Source organism: Coenobita brevimanus, chromosome 63 (assembly GCF_032717465.1).
Source record: "Coenobita brevimanus isolate Jiangsu-jjx chromosome 63, ASM3271746v2, whole genome shotgun sequence".
NCBI lineage: Eukaryota > Metazoa > Arthropoda > Malacostraca > Decapoda > Coenobitidae > Coenobita > Coenobita brevimanus.
The window spans coordinates 36,861,341-36,878,670 of NC_137016.1; positions in this window are offsets into that span (position 1 = coordinate 36,861,341).

Consider the following 17,330-nt stretch of genomic DNA (forward strand, 5'->3'; position numbering starts at 1 on the left):
TTAATGCTTTTAGAATATTAACAATTTACTAACTACTATACATGAGTCGTAGAATTATTTCCCCTTGCATCTTATGCTGAAATAAAACTGCAGTATAAATTTCGTAACTCTTATTAATAGCCACGTCCTGATTCAAACGTCTTGCCAAGATATCCAACCAAATGGCACAGGATCATGACTCTCAGAGAACTTGGCCCATATTACCTTATTCTGTCTTTGAGCTGTTTGAAACAAGATGCAGTAAGCAGAAAATGTGGGCCAAGTTAAAGTCTATCTATCTATCTATAGCCCGATGCCCTAATCCCGCAAAGGGTGGCCGCAGACAAAATGCCTCCAAGTCGCTCTGTCACCCACCATGTGACTACCCTCCCCCCAACTCACCCCCCCTCCCTCATATACCTCTCAACTCCATCCCTCCACCTCATCCTTGGTCTACCTCTCCCTCTCCCTCCCTCCACCTCACCTACATACACCCTCTTAGTCAGTCTTTCATTCTCCATTCTCTTCACATGTCCAAACCACCTCAGTGTATTTCTCCTAATCTTCTCAACCACATCCACATCCACCCCACAGCGTTCCTTCACTTCTTCATTCGTCAACCTGTCCCTCCACGTCACTCCACATGCTCCTCTCAAGTAACTCATTTCCACTGCTCTCACTCTTGACTTGTTCCCCTCTTGCAAGGTCCATGCCTCGCTTCCATACGTCAGGGTAGGGATCACAATACTATCATGCAGTGACTTCTTAACTTCCATACTCACCTCCCTGTTTCTCATCACTGCTTTCAGTGTACCAACAACCTTCCTTCCCTGCTGTACCCTTTCATGCACTTCATCCCCCAAAGTTCCATCCTTACTCATCACACTACCCAAGTACTTGAATGCACTCACATTCTCAATATCCTCACCATCCACCCTCACTGCACACTCTGTGACTTCATTCCTCTCAAACACCATAACTTTACTTTTGTTTACATTAACTTTCAGATTCCTCCTCCTACACACTGTCCCAAATTCATTCATTAAACCTTGCAACTCCCATTCATCTTCACTCAGCAGTACTGTATCATCAGCAAACAGCAACACCGGGAGCTTCCAAATCTCACCCTCATTCATTAGAGCCACCCCCACATCCACTGCCCTACCCTGCACCTCCTTTATAACTCCATCCATGTATATATTAAACAGCCATGGAGACATCACACAACCCTGTTTCAGTCCCACATTGAGATCAAAGAACTCACTCAGCTCACCATCCACTCGCACCGTAACCCTAGCTCCCTCGTACATACACTTCACAGCACTCAACAATTTCCCCTCTACTCCATATATTCTTAATACCTTCCACATACCTTGCCTATCTATTCTGTCATAAGCTTTCTCCAAGTCCATGAAGGCAGCATACACTTTCCTTCCCTTCTCTAGATACTTCTCCACTAAACATCTTAGAACAAATATCTGATCTACACACCCTTTTCCCTTCCTAAGTCCCCCTTGTTCTTTTCCAACTAGCTCCTCTGTCATATGCCTAACCCTATCAATGAGTATTCTACCATATATTTTACCAGTCACACTAAGTAGGCAAATACCCCTATGGTTACCACATACTTCTCTCTCTCCTTTTCCTTTGTATAAAGGAACAGTTATACCTGATTTCCAGTCCTCTGGAACCCTTCCCTCATCCCAAGCTAATCTACACAACTTCCATATCCACTCCACAACAATGTCACCCCCATACCTAAGCATTTCACCACACACTCCATCAATTCCTGGGGCCTTTCCCAGCTTAATGGGGGGCGCGGTAGCACAGTGGTAGCGCGCTGGACTCGTAATCAGGGGATTGCGAGTTTGAGCCTCGCCCGGGCTGCCGTGCCGGGAGTGGTAGCTCGCTCCTGTAACCCTAGTGAGGCTACATAGTCCAATACAGGGCTTAGCTCGGGGGAACTCCATTTCTCCCATTTTTTCCCAGCTTAATATTCTTCATCGCTTCCACTACTTCCGCCCTACTGATCTCTTCCAACCTCCTCTCATCTCTTCTTCTTCTCCCAGCCATTCCCCAACCACTTATACTCGCACTGCTCTCACTCTCCACATTCAACAAATCCTCAAAGTGCTCCTTCCATCTCCTCAGTTTCTCTTCTCCACCAACAATCTATTATTCCTATCTTTCACTCCCCTACTATTTCCTCTTTCACACTGCCTTACTTTCTTTACCTCCTTCCAAAACAATTTCTTACGCTCCCTCCATTTCACACCCAGATTCCTCCCAAACTCCTCATCCACTTTCTTTTTACTCTCCTTCACCAGTCTCTTAACCTCCCTTCTCCTGCTCACATATACCTCTCTCTTCTCTCTCTCATCTTCTCCCCTACCTCTACTCGCTAACCATTCACTATATGCCATCTTCTTCTGTTCCACAGCTCGTTTCACCTCATCATTCCACCGTGCTGTCCCTTGCACACCCCTGCATCTTCTCCTCACTCCACAAACCGCCTCACACGCTGCACCTATCTCTTCCGTGAATATCTTACATACGTCTTCCACCCCTTCCATCTGCTCTAGCTCATACCTTCCTAGTCTTTCTTCCACTATGCTCTTATACTCTGTCATTTTCTCACGATCTTGCAATTTCTCCACTCTTCTCACAGGAGTTGCTTCCTCCTGTCTTCCCCTTCGTCTCCTCAACCACTTTCTTTGCAGCTCTACCTTGGCCATCACTATTCCGAGACTCCATTCCCCCACCCTCTCCACACTCTTGCATCCAACACTTGTCTTCTCATTCGCTCATCCACACACACGTAGTCTATCATTGCCTTTCGTTCAACAAGTTCACCATCCATCCTCCTCATTACTCTCCATGTATACCGGTGGATCATCTTATGCCGAAAGTAGGTGTTGGCAATTGCCAACCCCTTACAAGCACAGATGTCCACCAAAACACTTCCATTCCCATCTACGTCAGCTGGCACACCCCACTGACCAACCACTCCATCCACTCGTACATTCCCAACTTTGCCATTCATGTCTCCAATCAACAGCACTCTCTCGCTCCTCTCAAACTTGTCCATACACACTTCTACACTCGCCCAAAACTCATCTTTCACTCTTGCCACTCGATCCTCTGTCGGGGCATACACACATACAATCGACCACGCTTGTATACCTACTTTCATCCTCACCCATACAATCCTTGCACCCACTGTTCCATACTCTCTTATATTCTTCCACTTCTTGCTTATCATCAGACATACTCCCTCTCTTGCCCTCTCATTTTCATTGACTCCCGCACATATACCTAAACCATATTCCCATTCTCTCACCCTTTCACCTTACCATTTAGTTTCAGTCAATCCACATATATCCACTTTTGCATCCTCAAGCACCTGAACAATCTCTCTCTCTTTCACTTCATCATTCACTCCTCTCACATTCCACTTTCCCACCCTAAGAATGTCCTTCGTCCGTTCCTTAGTCGTCAACGTATGGTCCGTCCGGGTCCGAGGCGCTTTGTTCGCTTTTTTAGTTAGTTCTTTTTACGGGATGGGGCACTAACCCACCACCAACCCTTTTAGTCGCCTCGTACGACAAGCAGGGATACTGGGGGAGTATTCTTGAAACCCCCCTACCCCCAGGGAAACTCATTTTCATTTAGTTCTTTCCACCTCCTGACAATTTTATTCAGCTTAGGAAAGATTCTTCAAACTGGAGGAATAGATATAGCTTTAATAAGCCCATTTCAGTACATGAGCACTTTTGTAAACTTAGTAAGATCAACAAGTATCAGCAAAATTAAGCCAAATGCAGCACATCTCCATTACCTGATCCCCTGGTAACCGATAAATCACAGTAATGAAGTGAAATACTTAAGGATCATCTCTCTGTATTTAGTGCATCGCTCCCACAATACTGGTGAAGATGGCAGATGTAAAGCCTGTCTTGTGCACTGACATACAGGCAAGCCAGCCATCATCTGTCAGAACCAAAATGGCCACCAGTGTTTACATGTGCAGCACAAGCATCGCAGCCCCCACCACTCCATTGTACAGTTGGGCCTCTCTGTTCCCTGCTCGCTTTCTTCTTTCTATCTCTCTTACATGTACCATGGTAGTACGTACTATACTTGCATCTCCTGTGTTCAGTGCATTCAGTTGTTCTCTCACTTCCACGCATAACATCACAGACCTCCTGCAATCCTTTGTGTATAGTGCTAGTGATTGAAAGGCATCATTATGTGTGTTTTAATGTGGATTTGGTGTGTGTGTGTGTGTGTGTGTGTGTGTGTGTGTGTGTGTGTGTGTGTGTGTGTGTGTGTGAGAGAGAGAGAGAGAGAGAGAGAAATAACTGAAAGTCTGTGATAATGTCTGGTCGAAGTGCTACCCTAAGTGGAAAGCATATATGCTCAGGGTGCAGTCCTGGCAAAGGGAAGGTGAAGCATCCAAGGAAAAGTTTCACCCTTGAAATGAAGCTGGATAAAGTGAGGCGGCATCAAAGTGGCCAGAGCATTGCCGACACACTATGGATACCCCAGTCAACCATCTCGAGCATCATCAAGATGTCTTCTGACGTGTTAGCCGCAGGACAGCAGGTTTCCTCTTTCAGTGTTAAGAGGATAAGGAAGGGAAGGGACCCAGTGCTGGAGGTGATGAAGCAGCTCCTGACAATGCAGATGTAGGACCAGAACCAAAGGGAGTCACCGCTGGGCTCTAGCCTGATCTGCACCAGTGCTCTATCCCTGTGGTCTGACGTAAATAAAAAGCTGGTGGTGGAGCCCAAGGAAGTGTTCAAGGCGAGTCCAAGGCAGTTCAGCTGCTACAAGGGGTGCACTGGCCTGCAGCACGTGTCACTCACTGGGGAGGCTGCCAGCACCGACCATGCATTTCTGGTGGCATTTCCTGAGGAACTTAAGGTCCACAAGGACAAGTAATACAGCTCTAAACAAGTCATCAGTTTCAGTGAAATGGGGCTGTACCAGAAGCAGATATCGCTAAAGACAGACATTCCTGGCAGGCGCCAGGTTTTAAGGCTGCAAAGGAGCAGAGAGAGAGATGGTCTTTATGAAGATGTATAATTTGTCATAAGACGTGTAGAGAGACTTAAGTAGGACAGTAAATAAAGATCCTATGCAGAGATATGGAATTTCTGCCAGAAGACCTGTAGAGAGATATCATCGGGACAGTACACAGGGATCCTATGCAAGTATGGGACGTTCTATCGTAAGACCTGTAGAGATATATCGGCAGGACAGTAAATAGTGATCCTACTCTGGTACTCTATATGGAATTTCAGAGAGAGAGAGAGAGAGATGATGCCACTGATTCATGGGGTTATCTTTAATTTAACAAGAAACTCTGTACTTACCTCTGTATTCAGTTTGCAGGAAAATTAATGCTTAAAAAACCGATAATATATTCACGAAAATATCTTCTTAAGATTTAATAAGAAGTAAATGTTTGATTTGAAGTGTGACGTCACTGGTGCATAATGGGAGCAACGTTGAGAGATGCTGGAGGTGAGTGAAGATTTTATTCTTTACGGTGTTAGTCTACTTCTTATTATGGTAATTCTTATGCCCATGTGTTCATCAGTGTTTGCTGTCATTATCGGGAGGTATAGTCGGCTGATATAAGTTGTAATTATTATGAATGAAGGATGATATACGGCGGAGTGTATCTCCAGGTGACCAAGATGTCCCTTTAAACTCCAGTAAACGGTGCTACTTAAATCCCCCGATATTCACACCATCTGTTTAGGTTGTAAGGTCGAATGTGGTTCTGTACATGGGCAGGCATAGTAGGTTAATTGGCTGGAAAAAATGAGGGGATGTGTGTAAGTACTGTATTGGGTAGTTTGTTTACATCGGGGATTTAAACTCCGCGAGTCCCTTTAACTCTCGCAATCCCGGTGATGCCTTTTTCAGTTTATTCATGTTATGCTGAGTGTTTTTAGGTCGACTCCTCGCCCTAAAAACACTAGCGACCGAGCGGGGTCCTCTTTCCGGACCGGAAGTAAAGCACCAACAAAGGAACAGGACATAAAAAACTAGGCAGTATACCTTAACACATCTATTACCTTAATTCTAAACCCGTTACAATATGATACAGAGTGATATTTAGGATATAGGATACAGAGACACAGAGTTAGGTTGGGATGACACGAAATACCACTGTACTCAACACACAATATGATCACATATAACAATGGCTTGTGGTTCTATAAGTGGGGGTGATCGTCTTTCATTAAAACCCAAAATATCTATACTCACGGTAGCAAAAGGAATACACAAGGTTAAGAGTCTGGGGGAGGAATATTACTGTAAGAAAGGCAGGGTGCGGATCATGACACTCGACTCAGTTAACTAGCCGCGGCGACACTTTTCTTAGGGTTTGGGTTTCCCGCGCACCTGACTGTCATTCGTACTTACGGGAAACTCCTTTATTCTGGGAGGGCAATAGTACTTTACTTACTATTGTTGAATTACGTTCCTTTGAGGGACATGTTAGTTTACTGGGATAAATAACACTAACTGCTGATTTCATATGGATCACACTATTTCACTCTGTCACTGTTCACTGTTCCTCTTTCTCGGGTTTACTTAGGTCTAAGGGGCGTCACTGATCTACCCGTGTTTCCTGAGTTAATTCACTCTGTTTGAGGGGGAGGACCTCAGGGGAACTCTGCCTGTGGCGGGCAACACACTACCCGCAGGGGAGTCACTACCCGGGTCTGGTCCGTCGGTGAGTTGAAGGGAGGCCCTCCTATCTGGGGGCCTCGACCTGAAGGTAGACCCTTACCTCAGGGTCTCGTCGGTGAGTTGCAGGGAGGTCCGCCTATCTGGGGGCCTCGACCTGAGGGTAGACCCTTACCTCAGGGTCTCGTCTGTGGGGTGCAGGGAGGCCCGCCTGTATGGGGGCCTCGACCTGGGAGGTGGCCCTCGGGGCTGGGGCCAAACAGTTGGAGGAGGCGGGTCTGGCGTCGGTGGCTCCGCGGGGTGAGGGGGCCAGTGTTACCCTCACCTGTAGGTTGCTGGGCTCGCCTGGGGGTCCTGGGGCTGCGGTGGTCTGCCAGGGGACGCGCCGTCAGGGTTGGGCTGCGGCCTCGTCTCCTGCTGGTGCCTGGAGAAGACAAGAATCTCCCAGCAGTAGGAGGCAGGTCCGGACTCGGACTTTGCCTCCACTCTGGTGACACCTTCGGGGCAACTCTCCCGGGTGGTGTCCAGCTATTCCCACAGGAGAACGCTGAAGGTGGAGTGCCCACGGAGACCGTATCCTCTCCTACATACAGGGAGGGCAGCACAGAGGCGACTCTCTCTCCTGTCTCTGTCACAGCCGTGGCTCCAGGTTGCTTTACCCTGGGACCCACTTTTCGCTTTCTACTAGGGCCTCTTACCCTTGGAGTGGCAGAGGGTACTGGCCCCTCGTGGCACACTATAGGGCCTCCTGCGCTGGACGTGGCAGAGGGTATTTCTTCCTCATGGCTCACTGTGGATGTGGCAGAGGGTACTGGCCCCTCGTGGCTCACCAAAGGGCATCCTGCCCTATATGTGGCAGAGGGTATTTCTCCTTCGTGGCTCACTGTGGACGTGGCAGAGGGTGTTGTTCCCTCGTGGCTCACTGTGGATGTGGCAGAGGGTACTGGCCCCTCGTGGCTCACTGTGTATGTGGCAGAGGGTATTGCTCCCTTGTGGCTCACTGGGTATGTGGCAGAGGGTACTGGCCCCTCGTGGCTCACTGTGTATGTGGCAGAGGGTATTGCTCCCTTGTGGCTCACTGGGTATGTGGCAGAGGGTACTGGCCCCTTGTGGCTCACTAAAGGGCCTCCTGCCCTGTATGTGGCAGAGGGTATTGCTCCCTCGTGGCTCACTGTGTATGTGGCAGAGGGTATTGCTCCCTCGTGGCTCACTGGGTATGTGGCAGAGGGTACTGGCCCCTCGTGGCTCACTAAAGGGCCTCCTGCCCTGTATGTGGCAGAGGGTATTGCTCCCTCGTGGCTCACTGTGTATGTGGCAGAGGGTATTGCTCCCTCGTGGCTCACTGGGTATGTGGCAGAGGGTACTGACCCCTCGTAGCTCACTAAAGGGCCTCCTGCCCTGTATGTGGCAGAGGGTATTGCTCCCTCGTGGCTCACTGTGTATGTGGCAGAGGGTATTACTCCCTCGTGGCTCACTATAGGGCCTCTTACCCTGGACGTGGCAGAGGTGGGGACACCTCGCGGCTCACTGAAGGGCCTCCTGCCCTTGAGGGGTGTAACTATGGCCATCGCCAAAATGTTACTAGGGACTGACTCTTGGTCAGTCCCACCCCACTCCTATCGATGGTTGTCCCGTCTGCAAGGTTGTTTCCGATCTTGGTTCGCCTGGTGTCGGGGCAGTTGCGGGGAAAAGGGGCTCAGGTCAGTAGTGGGCGGATGACCCTCTTGCCCTGGGTCATTAGCCCCCCCGTTGTCTCTTCCTGGGGTGGTGGGGTGGTGATGGCCCGGTGGTGGGGTGGGGGGTGGCGGGGTGGGTGGTCCGGCAGTGGGCATTTTAATTCATAGTGCCAGAGGGCAATATTATTCAACTTATGCAAAGTATCTGCTATTGCAGGAGTTCAGTGAGGCTGTGCCTAACCCCTACACTTCCAGAAGTCTATACAAAGCTGAATATAATCATGAGATGGCAAGAAAAAAAAAAAAAAAAATCCCTGCTCTGTGGGTTAAACTAGTGAGGAATGAGGGTATTAACAAGAAAATATTCATTCAAGTGCCTGATAGCAGAGGAGAGGGTGACATGGAGGTGATTTGCTTGTGGTCACCATGGTGGGATCAAGATATCTGGCTGTTGAGGGGTACATTTCCAGGTCAGCAGCTGCCCCAGTCAGAACGGTAAATGTAAGTATTTAGTAGAAACCACGTCTGGAATTCAAGCACTGTATTTTGAGGTATTTTTCGTTTATATCTCACCATTTGTTGATTTTTTTTCCTTCTATGAGATTTCAGTTGCAATTGACTCCTTCCTTCCTTGGATCATTAAATCCTCAAGGGGAATCATTGATGCCCCCAGGGGGATTCATTAATGTCCCCAGGGGGCACTTGTGACAGAAATGGCTTATACTATAAGAAAAATGTCAGCAAATGATGAGACAAACAATGCTTCAGAATTCAGAGTACTGTAATTGCAGTTGTAGTTTCAGCTATATACTGTACGGTACTGTATTAACCCTTGCAGGCTGGTAGGTAGGTAGATAGAAATTAACACATCTAGTGAGGAAATAAAGTCCATTTGCATATACAGCGAGCACTGTCATAATGCGGATATACAGTACTGTACCCTGAAACTCCTGCTTTATGAGAATTCCACGTTATAAGGCCGTATGTTTACATGTTAAAGGGTTTCGTGTTACCTAAGCCAGCCCCAAGTTCTCCATTTGGGGCAATTTTCTTTTTCTTTTTTTTTTCCAGGACATTTACATACCTAATAAAGACTTCATTACAATAATCCCTCGGTTATCTGATATAATAGAGCCAACGGCATGTCTGGATAGTGGATCCGTCTGGATAATGGACTTCTCCCCTGGCGCCCCTCCGTACATACCCAAACTTTGAAAGCTATTGAGAAAGGCCACAACAGTACCATATATTGTACAACACTAATTTCTGGCGTTTTACATTGCTCTGTCTGGTAAAGCAGACCTATAAAACACAGCCAAACAATTACCATGGTCAAACAGACTCATCAAGCAGACAAGCAATCACCACTGCAGGGACATGCCTTGCAGTTACATGAAAAAAAAATGGCGCTGCCAGGGGAAAATATTTGCTCGGCCATAATTTCCATCTGGATGCAAGCATTTTGTCTGAATAAAATGGAAAATGTTTGAATATTGGTTTTGAGCAGCCAGATCACAGGGTCTGGATAATGAATTGTTCGGATAATGGACATCAAGATAATTGAGGGAGTACTGTACATACAAACACTGGAGGAATCCTTACCTTAAATGGAAGAGGATGTGGGCTTGCTGGAGGGAAGTGGAGTGGGGTCCTGAAGCAGGGCAGGACTCCTACTGGTCATAATGATCACACAGAGCATGAGATCAGCCATTGTGTGGGGAGAGGGTAGGCTCAACTGGGATAGGAATGCTCAGTCAGCTGTGATGACACCCTGTGCAGACACATGACATCTATACATCATAGGCTGATGTAACCTGTGCTATGACAATCACTGGCCGTGTTGTGTCTGTTCCCACCATGTCATGACCCAAGTTTGCTGTTATGACCATGTGAACGATAATTTGGGGCCTCTTGCCGCAGTATGTCAATCCTTACCGCATAGTAAGGTGTTAAAAAAAATGGGCAGCTTCCTCCGCCCGCATAATGTGTATCATTTTCATGTTGTGACTAAATTTAGAAATAAAATTTTGCCTGCTGTGTTATGTGAGTTTCATGCTAGAGGATTGGGTATTATGTGAACACTGACTGTACTGTAATGCATGAATTTCATCCCTAACACCTGTCACATTTTGTTTTTCATGTAATACAGTATAAAAGAAAAACCTAAGGAAGTAATGTACTTAATTTCTTTCAGCCTGCTGTGTACCATGTGGTCAATTAAACATCTTTATGAGTGGGGCCTCGTAGTCACCTTGCTGCTGCGGGTCTAAAAGGCGGGTTTCCTTTTGGATTACCTCACCCTGACCCATTGCAGTGGGTATGAGAGTGAATTTTAGTTAATATGGCCATAATGTTTGACAGATATTTGCAGAATGGCGGTTCACAATGTACCATCTGGTTGATTAAACAAAACTCTTCAATCTTAAACCTAGTCCCCCCATGCCTCATATTCATTGACGTACTTCACATCCATCTAATCATTGCCCTCTTTCTTTACTGCCCAGGTCTTGCTCCCATATAGCATTATGCTTCTAATTCATGCTGGATACAGAGATCCTTTAGTGTGGAGGGAGAACCCTCTCAGTGTCAGGAGAGGTAACAACTCCCTGAACTTCCTCCAACAACTCCTTGTCCTAGCACTCCAGCCCCATTTTCAGCACATGACATGTCCCCCAAATGACAAAACTCTTCCACATACTCAAAAATCCCCGGCAAGATCAATCATTTCATACCTGACAATCTACATGCTATCCCTTACACACCAAACACACAAAATCAGCATTATCTTGCAGTCGACCTCAAATACCACCACATCTATGCGCCCACTTATCACAAATACCACACAAGATGAAGTTACTTCCCATACCCCTGTGACGAACTGAACCTGGCCACTCTCCCTCTGATTTGACGGTACTGCCAGTAGCCCTATACATCATCACTTTTGTTTCATCCGTATTTACTCTCAAACCCTTGTATCCCATTCGATCTCTCCTTTTCATAAATCTTTCCCCTGATTATTTTTCCTTATAGTTGTGATCTTCAGAGGCAAAGCCTGAGGATTAGAGAGCTTGAGAAGTGTGCCAAGGTGCTATTGAGTGATGGTATTATTGGAAGGTTATAATACTCTTTGAAGCAGAGTAAATCATTTTGAATTAAACAGTGTGGTGGAGTAGAATGTGTTAAATTTTATTGCTTTACTACTGGTCTGATCTTAGAAGGTAATGCCTTGAGGAATTAGAGGTAAAAAGATTTACCGTAACCAGTGTTTTGTGAGAGACTGTATTGTCGAAAGTTATATCAGACTCCCACATTGAATAAAGTAATCTTGAATTAAAAGATGTAATGGAGTTGATAGGGTTAAATTTGAATGATTTTCCTACAGATGTGAAGCTTCAGAGGTAAAGCCTGAGGATTAGAGGGTTAGAGGATTGAATAAGAAGCTGTTGAGAGCCTGTATTGTTGATGGGTAAACAAATCAAGCTGAATAAAATCTTATTGAATCAAAAGATGTGGTGGAGCTGATAGGGTTAAGTTTGATTTGCTGTCTTTTGTTTACTGATCTGAGGGTGAATGTTAAAGCTTGAGAAGAAGGTTAGAGGATTGTATTAGTGTCCTGTGGGAGACTATTGTGAAGGGTTTTACCAGTCTCTCAAGACAAATTTAAATATTTGGTAAAACAGAAAGAGTTAAAGTTTGTTACCTTTCCATGTTGACATCATATCAAAAGCTAAAACCTGAGGATTACAGGACTATGTTGAGATGGTATGAGGGACTGTATTGATGAAGGCTATAATAATCGTGCTGAATAAAATAATCTCAAATTGAAATATGTCATAGAGGTGAATGGGTTTAAGTACCATATGGTATTTTCCTTACAGATCTGTACTTGGATGTTAAAGCTTGAGGATAAGATGGTTAGAGGATTGTACCAGTGTGCTGTGCGAGACTAATGTTGGTTTCCAAAGCGCAACCCAGTAAATTGGAGAGGTTCATCACTTCACCGGAATACAAAGACATGCACATTATTTATCTTCTCTTCAAGCATCAGATCAGGAAGGTATTGTGGTCTTTATAAACTGCCTTTCAAAATGTATTGACCTGTATTAAAGTTAGTCCTTTTACCATAGCTTGGCCCAGATTTTTGTCCTTACTTCACATAACATATTTGTCACAAGAAGACAATGCTACAGCTTTGCATCTTTCCATTGCACTTCTTTGTGACTAGCATCATCTTTTAGTATTGATCTCTTGTTACAGGTCAGTGCTTAAGATGGAGTGATGGAAATTTTAGACTGAGTTAGAGTAAAAAGGGTATAGCATAATTAATCCGTGGATTGCGAGCCACAGCTCAGGCTGTGCTAACCTTCCAGTGGCCGTGCATCACTGCTAACCACTCCACCCCTATGCAGACTTATGGTGCTACCAAAGACAAAGAGAGAGAGAGAGATTTTTTCTTTTTCACCAGATGATGAACTGGATGTTTCTCTTCAAGTTTATAATAAACAAAAACTAACATTTTTTTTTTTTTCACTACACCCCCCCTATGCAGACTTATGCATGGCACTATGCAAAAATGGAGAGAGAGAGAGAGAGAGAGAGAGAGAGAGAGAGAGAGAGAGAGAGAGAGAGAGAGAGAGAGCTTTCTTCACCAGATGATGCCTGGATGTTTATCTTCAAGTTTATAATAAACAAAAATCCACGGGTTAAGCATGGTTTATTTGTAGTTATGATATGTGGTGGTTTAGAGGTTAGAATGCCCCATATGGAGTGACAGAATTGCGTAAGTACTATCCGCAAGTAGTGACTGGAGACTTTTTGGTCATGTAATGGCACCAAGGGAAGTTATCTGGTTATCTACCCTTAAATGTATTGGACTACAGTAGCCTAGCCCTGGGCCTGTTTTGTGAAGCTAAGTGGCAAAGTAGGACATTGCTACAGCTCCACACTCTATCTCACAGCATTTCTTCATGACTAGTATAATTTTGTAGTTTCCTCTTATTGTTAAAACAACACTGAGAGTGGGGAGAGGGCAATTTTGGGTCAAGTTAAAGTGAGCATAGTGCAGTGCTAGAGAAATTATCAGTAGGCTGTGGGATGGGTGGGGGAGAGGGCACCAATTGTACATAGTTTGGTTGAGGTAACCAAGACTATGAATCTGTATGTCTGTCAGTCTGTCTGTCTGTTTATTTATCAGTCTAGCTGTTTATCTATTTGTCTGTCTCCAGATATCTTAATACTGTAAATGATCACCACAAATGGATCACCTCTGTGTTACCATGTCCTCTGCCATTTGGTTTCCCTTCATCCAGTTTACACCTTTTCTGAAATCTCTCTCCATTCCCTCCTTCCATCTCATCATCAGTCTCCCCCTTGCCCTCCCACACATGCACATTTCCAGCCAGTCTCTTACTTTCTGCTCCTCCATATGGCCAGACCATCTCAAGAGTATTCCTCCTAATGCTTTCATGCATATCATCATTAGCATCACAACACCCTTTCACTTTATCATTTGTTGTTGCTTATGAATTTGCTTGTAATTTTAGCAAACCTTAATACAAGGATGACAGTACCTCATAGTTATTATTACTGTTGCTGTGGCGCATTAGGAGTACCTATTATTCCAAACCTTAAGCAGATGAATCCCAAATGGTGATGATGGTATTAATGATATTTTTTTTTTTCACAGGTTGAGTGAAATGGCACATTGGAGTAGGTGGTGTACCAGAGCCATGTGCCAGTGGATCCCAGATGATGATGTAAGGAAATGTAGCTTTGGCCAGGCTGCTCAGTTAGTAGGGTTTGTTATAGGTAACCCTGGGATTCAGGTTCAGACAGGCCCAAACTGGGCACGAGACAGGAGGGTTTGGCTCTTGTGTCAGTATTCAGGTTTGGAATTTTCATCATTTTGTTCCCTCTCCAAATATTTGCAGCCAAACCTAGATCCAGGTATAGCATGGTTAAGGACAGCATAAAATTTCTGAGTGCTAGTGATATCCATGCTGCTAGATCTTTGGCAGCCTCCCTATGCAGTTCCCTATCCCTGAGGTCACACTCTTTGACCTCATCCCAGTTCTTCTTTGGTCTGCCTCTCGCACCCCTGCCCCCAACATTTACACATCCCTTTCTGCACTCAATTGTCAGCGTCTGTCCTTTCCACATGTCCAGACAATCTCAGTCAGCACCTCCTCATCACAACAACACACTTCAGTCCCATCCTTGCTCTCAAATCTTCAGTCATAAACTTAGCCGCCCAAGGCCTCGCGTTCAAGGATTCACTGCACATCCACCCACTCACTGTCACTTCTGTATGTTTGAGCCTGCAAATATCCTCTTCCTTCGCTGCCCAAGTGTCACTGCCATACAACATTGCACTCCTGGCACAGGACACATACAAAGGTCCTTAGCACGGAGGGAAAGCTCTCTCAGTGTCAGGAGAGGCAACAACTCACTGAATTTCTTCTGACAACTCCTCACTCTAGCCACAGAGCTAGCTTCAGCCCCACCTCCAGCACATAACATTTCTTCCAAATAACAAAACTCTTCCACATACTCAAGAGACTCACCAGCAAGTTCAGTCCTTCCATGCCTGACAATCTTCACCTGCTCTCCCCGACACACGGCACACATGAAATCAGCATTATCTTGCAGTCTACCTCTAATATCACTACATATCTTATGCACTCACTTATCACAGACACTGCACAAGATGGAATTACTTTCCACTCCCTTGTAGCAGATCTCACATGACCACTCTCCCTCTTCTTTGACAGTACTGCCACCAACCCTAGATACCATCACTTTAGTTATATCTGCACTTACTTTGAGCCCTTGTGTTTCATACCATCTCTGCACTTCCCAAATCTTTCCTCCACCTTCCTTTCATCTCTGTAATCAACACCAAATCATTAGCATACATCATCTCCCATGGGAGTCTATTTCTGAAGTCACATGAGAGGGCTTCAAGTACCATGATAAACAACAAGGGGCTCAAAATTGATCCCTGGTGCACACCAGCATTCTTGGAAAACTTGTCACTCAAATTTCCATTCACCCTTACCTGGGTGCGAGCATCCACATAAATGGCCATAACCATCCTAATGAGCCACTCCTTGATCCCAAGCTTTCTCATTGCCCACTTCATCACTTCTCTAGGGACTCTGTCAAAGGTCTTCTCCAAATCAACAAAAACAAAGTACAGTTCCCCTTTCTTTCCTATATAGTTTTTCCTGAAACTGTCGAACAGTGAATATGGCACCCGTGGTCCCTTTGCCTGACATAAACCCAAACTGCATCTCATCAATATTCACTTTTTCTCTAAACATACCTTCTAGAACTCTCTCCATTACCTTCATTATCTGGTCTAAAACTTTATGCCTCTATAATTTCCTCTTTCCAGGGCATCACCCTTCCCCTTGTAGACATTTAAAATTACTGTACACTCTTCAGCTAATCATCTGGGACAACAAACTCAGTTATAATCGTATTTATCAGGTCAATGACTAACCTCGTTTCTATATCTCCTGAGGCTTTCAGCATTTCAACAGTCAACCCAGACACACCTGGTGCCTTCCCCACCTGCATTGTTGTTATTATTATTATTATTATTATTATTGTTATTATTATTATTATCATTATTTGTGGTAGGTGGGGGCGCTAACCATCCACTCACTCGATGTAAACCTGCTCTCGGGTGTCTGCCCTTTCCTCTCCATCCTTCTTTCCTTCCATTCTCTTCTGTCTTTCTTTCCTTCATTCTTTCCTTGTCCTTCTGCCTACAGGTGACTTTACACTCCCTCTTCTGTCTTTCTTTCCTTCATTCTTTCCACTCCCTTCAGCCTGTGGGTGACTCTACACTGAGTGACAAGCCAAATGGTTTTCTGTGCACCAGGAAACAATTTACTACGCTGGGTGGTAACCATATAACCAAATTTTGGCGCCTGGTGGTTTAGTGGGTACGGTAATTATTGCGCTCCAATCGGATTGAGCTGGTGAAGGTTTATATCCAAGGGATGGTAGGGTTTCATTGCTCATGTAATGCCACTCAGGGATGAGTGAGGCTGGTCACTCTCATCTTAAATGTCGGGACCAACTGCCTAGCCCCAGGCTCCTACGTTCCTCATGGGGCAATGTAGGATTGGATGATGGATGGATGGATGGATTATTATTATTATTATTAATATTATTATTGTTATAATTACTGTGTTATCATTAAATAATTATTATCGGCAGCAGGCTGTAGTATGGTACCAGCCTGTGAGGGCAGTACTGTACTCCCAAGGAAAGTGAAAAGCTGGTGATGGGGAGAGCTGGAGCTCCTGTTTCACTAGTCCTTAGGACTAGTGAATCATCCCCCTTGACTTTTTTCAGAGTGTCACTAACATAGAGAGTAGGCCAGCATACTTTGCCAAACATTTTTATAACTACCTGCTCTTCACTACACTACCATACATGCACTTTATGCATCACACACCATACCCTACTATGACACAGGTTGGTGCTAGTAAGGGCATGCAGCTGGAAAAGGACATCTAGGGGTTAGAACCCCCAGTCAGAATGACATCCTTGCATGGCTTTGTCCCCAAGAAGCAACTGGATTTTTTTTTTTTTTTTTTTTTTTTTTTAACACCACCAAGGGATGTAGACAGGTCATCTACCCTTACATGTATTGGACTAGATTAACCTAGCCACAGGATCCTACACCGTGAAAGAAGTATGATGAGCTTGTATTTTTTATGATAATGATAATAGATATGTAAACTATTGTATCCATTTAAGAACCGTAGTAGCAGGTGTACAGTACAACCTTTCAGTTCCAAAATGCCTAGGTCCAAAGGTTTTATGCAAAATGGAACATTTTGGAAAGTGGAATCATAATGACAGCTATGAGAAATGACTTGTGAAACAAAAACTGTAGTCAAGGCCATTGAGAACAATAAGTAAACTGAAGCACTTGCATTAGTAACTTAT